At 43.2% G+C, this 5,678-nt stretch overlaps 1 pseudogene; it reads right to left on the reverse strand.

Moving 5' to 3' along the window:
• Positions 1-2,650: 2,650 nt before the first annotated feature.
• LOC132006543 (cytochrome c oxidase subunit 5B, mitochondrial-like) lies at positions 2,651-3,032 on the reverse strand (annotated as a pseudogene).
• Positions 3,033-5,678: the final 2,646 nt, after the last annotated feature.

Here is a 5,678-nt window from a genome sequence, read left to right on the forward strand (position 1 = left end):
CTGGGGAAAAAATATTGGCCTATAACAATGATTGGTGATATCTCCGTGAGTTCCTTATGTTCAGCCTCCCAGACTAGGAAAATAGAATCTCAGTATGAAGGGGTTCTTATAGTGTTTCCTATTGGGAACACTATCACCCGGCACCTTAGATGTCAAAAATGAGATAATGCTTTTTATTTCATTTAATAGATTGTCTGTGAGTAGTAATAATAAGACTATGAGAAGGGCACCCGGGTGGTTCAGTGGGTTAAAGCCTCTGCCTTTGGTTCAGGTCATGATCTCAGGGTCCTGGGATGGAGCCCCATGTCAGGTATCCTGCTCAGCGGGGAGCCTGCTTCTCCTTCTCCCTCTCTGCTCCCCTTACTTGTGCTCTCTCACTTTCTCGCTGTTAAATAAACAAATAAAATCTTTAAAAAGAAAAAAGACCAAAAAAATAAAAATATCTTATATCTTCAGAGTGCCCCCTGCATATCCCAAAGCCTTGTGAATAAAAACAAAAATCAAAAACAGACAAATAAACAAAAAAAATCCATGTATGCATGTAAGTCATGCATACATTCCCCTTAGGAAAGAATAACATTTGCCAATACAATTTTAAAAATAGGAGAGACGTCAAGTGAATCCTGCACCACCAAATATCAAAACATATTAAGCTTCCATAAGGCTGTATGGTACAGGAGTAAGAAAAGAATGCTTGATGGAAACAACAGAAAGCAAAGAAAGACCCACATGCAGTGCTGTTATGAACAGAGCCCATAAAATTGTGCCTAAGATATTTAAGAAAGTCTACATGATAGGTGTGGCATTTGAAATAAGGGGAGAAAATGAAAAGTATTTAACCAATAATACTAAGTTAATAAGGTAACATTTTGGGCATGGAGGTATCCTCCTATCTATTCCTTATGCCAAAATAAAGTCCAAGAACGGAGAATTAAATGTAAAAAAGGCAACTACGAAAAGTAATCTTTTAAAAATACAGGCAGGTCCTGATATAATCTCTGGGATGGAAAAGGCAGTAACCACAGAGCCGTGTAACTCACAGATCATAGGTCATCCTTAGCGGTCTATCAAGCAGCCCGCAGAGGAAAAGTTATAAACCAATTTTGTTCATATACATGCCATAAATTTTAAATGTAAGTTAAACTAGGATTTTCAAGAAATGCCAATTAACTACTAAAAATATTATGAGTTTAGAGGTTGCCCATGTGCTACAAACTGTGTTGATCATTTCGGAAGGAGCACCACCCGGTCAGTAGGAAATACCACCTTCTGGCTTACGGGCTTCCGAATCATTGACATGGTACCGCTCGGTTAGTTAAACATGCCTTTGTGTTTTTAACCACATGTTGCATTTTAGCTCTACTGCACAAAAGTGGATTAGTGACTCAGAATGGCTTATTGAAGTAGAACAACCATAATGAAATAGTAGCATACAAACGACGACTCAGAACAACATTGTCCCTACAGAGACAGCACAAGATTCCAGGGCGAACATAGAATGTGAAATTGTGCATAGTGGGACAGGTGGGTCTGTGAAGGTCATGACTTCCCACAAGCCTTGAAAAAAGAATAGGGTGAATAAAACTTGGGATTATGAGATCTGAAAATTGAATACTCGTTCCACTAGTAATCTGTTCGTTCTTTGTCCCTAGTGCACTGTCTATATTGAAATTTTGTCGCACAACACAAAGCTATCAAATCTTCTGTATCATTTTCAAAGAAGCCAGTGACCTTTTGAAGCATCCATACAATGTTTTCTGGAAAAAAATCAAAGTATTGCTTTCTAAGTATGGAGCTGTTTAGTTTTATCTCTAAAGGCAAAGAAGAGGCAGTGACAGTCCCAGGTGTCAGGGACACAACCGTTAAGAAACGTAAAACCAGCATCCGAAATAATGGTCGATGTTATGCTTATGGGGGAAGGGGAAAATTCTTGGCAAAATGCCTTGTTCAGAGGCCACTGAGGGATATCCTACAAGATGGATGGCAGACAAAGTGAGAGAGTTATTCCTGCCAGGTCTGTCTGCTCGCAGACATTTCTTTCTTTCCCATTGGACAAGAGCTCTGAGGAACAGAGCACGAATCTGCTCCTGGTAGATGCACGGTCCAACCACGGGAAACTCCTTCTTTGTGACTTTTGATTCTCTTTATCTCTGAAAATCCACACTACATAAAATGGCATTTTCTTGTTTATTTAATGATGATTTAACCAATTAAATGACAATTTAGCTAATTTTTGTCCACTGCTTATCTTATTTCTGGGAAACAGTTGCTGGACAGATGCATTTTACATTAGTTAAGTGTTGAAGGAAATAGTGAAATATGTAGATATCTTCAAATTGCCAGCACAAAGCATACATTGTCTGAATAAAATGACAGTGAGCGTATACCGCCTTTCCACACTGGGGTACACAGGTGGTTTAAGGGAAGAAGATCACACAAGATTTCAAAGTCTCTAGACAATTTCCCTAAGTTCATTAATACCTTGAGCATCCATTTTATAATTTCCAGTGACTCATTACCAACAACTTCAAAGAAACATATATATATATATATATATATATATATCATATATAATTTCATACGGGAGAAGGAGCCAATGAAATGGGCAGTCGTTATTGGAAAGAAGAAACCTCACAGCACATTTTGAGGCTCAGTGGGTCAGCTGGTGGGACACCAACATGTAATGGGCTCCACAGCTAGGGCATCGCTGAACCTTGCCTTTGTGCAACTAGAACCCAATGACCGTACTATTGTCCTCTTTGCAGATGGAGCCATTTGCTTGTTGGTGACGGATGGGACTAAATTAGGGTCTTCCTTGGTGCCTGCAACTGCCTTTGGGGTTAGCATATTGCATAGGTCCAGTCCTTCCTGGCAGCCATCATGACCTCCCTCTCCAGCCAAGTCACCTGGTCATTAGTAAGAACACCACCTCCAGATGCTATGGTGTGCAACACAGTGACTCCACTGGGACCGTGGACCCTGAGAGCCTGCATGGCCAGCGCTCCAACTCCCTGAAGTAACCTCGAAGCCATCACACCCGCTACAAACAACAGTACTTCCCTGAGCAAACTCTAGAAACACATGATTTCCGGAGGAGGGCTTTCCCCCACTCATCGAAGTAGATTTTCTACCACCTCCCAAGTTGAAAGTCTCAGTCTGAGGGCTTTGACTGTGACAACCTCTTGAGTTTGCATCCCACAGAACAGAGAACATAGACCAGCTAAAAAGCTTGTCTTATTTTTTAGGTCTTGATCCTATCTTAATATGCAGAAATAGCTGACCAAGCTTCAAACACTCACTGCCATTCCTGATAAACTGAAATCTAATCAGAATAAACTAGAGTGGGAGCATAGCATAGTCTAGGGGCAAGACAGGGAGAGTGCACTCTGGTTCCCATGGAATGAGAACTGGCCCTCCTTCCTGATAGGCAGCAAAAGAATACACTTTTCAGGTCAGAAGCTGTGCACCATATTCCCAGTCTGAGTTAATCTGCTTTCATAAAGATGCCACATCCAGAATGGGAGCTGAAATTGGAGTATTACATGTTAAGTTTATGATAGTCCACTATCATCTGCTGTGGTCCATCCTGATTTTGCAGGGGTTAGACTAGTGGGTTAAGTGGGGTTCTAAGGAGGGCGCCATTTTGAATTATCTGGTCAGACTTTGAGTTATGTGAATCTTTGAGGGTGGCACTAATCTCTGCCATCCCTCTGAAATGATGTATTTACTTTCGTGGGCAGAAGGGGTAGTTTTAAGAACTTCCACTTGGTCTTTCCTTCTATGATAGTTCTTATTCCACAGTCAAGGAACTGTCCTGAGGATTCTACCAGCTGCCAATTATGGTTAACCTGATTATGGATCCTGGAACCAAGGAAACAACCATTGCACGGTGGGAGGTGGAGGTGAGCAGCTGAGCAGGACACATGGACTCAATGTATTGAGACAGACTTCATCAAGGACTTTATTTTCTGACCCCCAAATTTCTTGACTCTAACAGGGAAGCTACAGTTACCTTTGGCTCCCTGGCTATCAGTGTCAACTCGAGTGCTATTCTCAGGAGCCCTGGAAAGACCCAGATATCCCCCTTTTTCTAGTGTATGGTTCTAGTGTATAGCTGGCCATAGTTTCCAAGGGAAACATGAAGAGAATCAGTAACATACAACACATGCAGGATATACCGTAGACACAGGGCCTTCCTGCCAGGGACCTGGTCTCTACTTCAGACAGTGAGCTCTGGGTTGAGAACCAGCTTAGATCTTGAAACTGGGGCAAGAGGTTGTAACTTTCCATGGGAGATGGCTGACTTTGACCTCCTGATCACTCAATCTTGATCTCTTTTTAGAGCTTAAAAATGTACAAAGACTTTGAGTATATTAAGCAAGACCACTTATCTTGCCCCTGGAAACACCACATTCTATTAGCCACTCTAGAGTCCCCTACAGACTTTGCCACAGACCCCATTACAGACAACCCTCCTGGGAGCCCTCCACTCCAGCTGTCATTACACACTTACTGTCCTTACAGCAAACATGCCATCTAGCTCCTGACAATTAAGTTCTGCCTCTGTTACTGTGAAGATTCCATTACCCTTACTGCAACCAGAGAGAGCAGTTCTGTAACTGCATCTCCAGCTGTCAGCCCTGCCCTGCGGAAGGAGCCACCGCTGAATCTGTTAGTGATGCTGGTGCTGGTGCCTCTCTCTCCTGCATTCCTTACCCCCTTCAGAAATGGAGTGTCCTCCCAAGAAACCCAGTCAGCTGATCTTATAGAGGAGACCTTCTCTAGCACACCCACTACTCCCAGTCTTTGATTCTTTCCTCCAGAGTTGGCCCCGGGCATTCCCACCCATCTTTGTTCATTGTACAGAGGCCAATGCTTTCTCCAAGTTGCTAAGAGTGATCCAAGCAGAATAGTACACCCGACTCCCGGGGCTCTTGCCGAGGAGTTAAATCCTGAGTGATGGGAGAGAGTTCTCACACTGACAAATTCCCCATTAGCCAGCTTCCCACCCCCCACCATGATCCCAGCTCCTGACAGTTCACTCCCAGGCAGAATCATGGGTCCTGCCTAGATGCGTCAGCCAGGATCTATACCTCCTTTGCTCTGGTATCTCTGTATCCCCTTAGAAGGTTTAACTCACCCCAACTCACACTAATTTGGGGCCCTAATTATGGATCTTGTGGTCAGGAGCAAACGTGTGGCAGATCCTGAGGAAGACAAGCTCTCTCTCCGAGAAGGCCCTGTCTTATCACATAGTCTTCAGGCAAAGGGGACCCACTGTCTTCCAACCAGGCAGTGCGGGGAAGGGCTGTTCCTTCTGCTGTCCTGCAGCTTTCAGGGGAATGTCACTGTTTAAAGTTTTCCAGCACATCTACCTAGATACCCCATCATAAGCCTTAAGGTCCTGTTCCTTCCTTAGCGAAATCATGAATTTATTTTCCTACCAAATCAATTCTTCTTGGTTCTTTTCTTTCATATCACAGAAAAGAACTAATCTGTTGAGAGCATCGGGTTAAATGTTGGAACACAAAGAGAGAGGACTGGTGCCTTCCTCCATCGGCTTTCAGGGTGTGATGGAAAGCAGAAATGTACATCAAAAGCATAAATACAGAGGGATCACTCTTTAAGTCAAATCTCTTGAAGTCACTGCCCCAGTCCCTGACGCACACATGGAAGTG

This window comes from Mustela nigripes, chromosome 18 (assembly GCF_022355385.1).
Source record: "Mustela nigripes isolate SB6536 chromosome 18, MUSNIG.SB6536, whole genome shotgun sequence".
NCBI lineage: Eukaryota > Metazoa > Chordata > Mammalia > Carnivora > Mustelidae > Mustela > Mustela nigripes.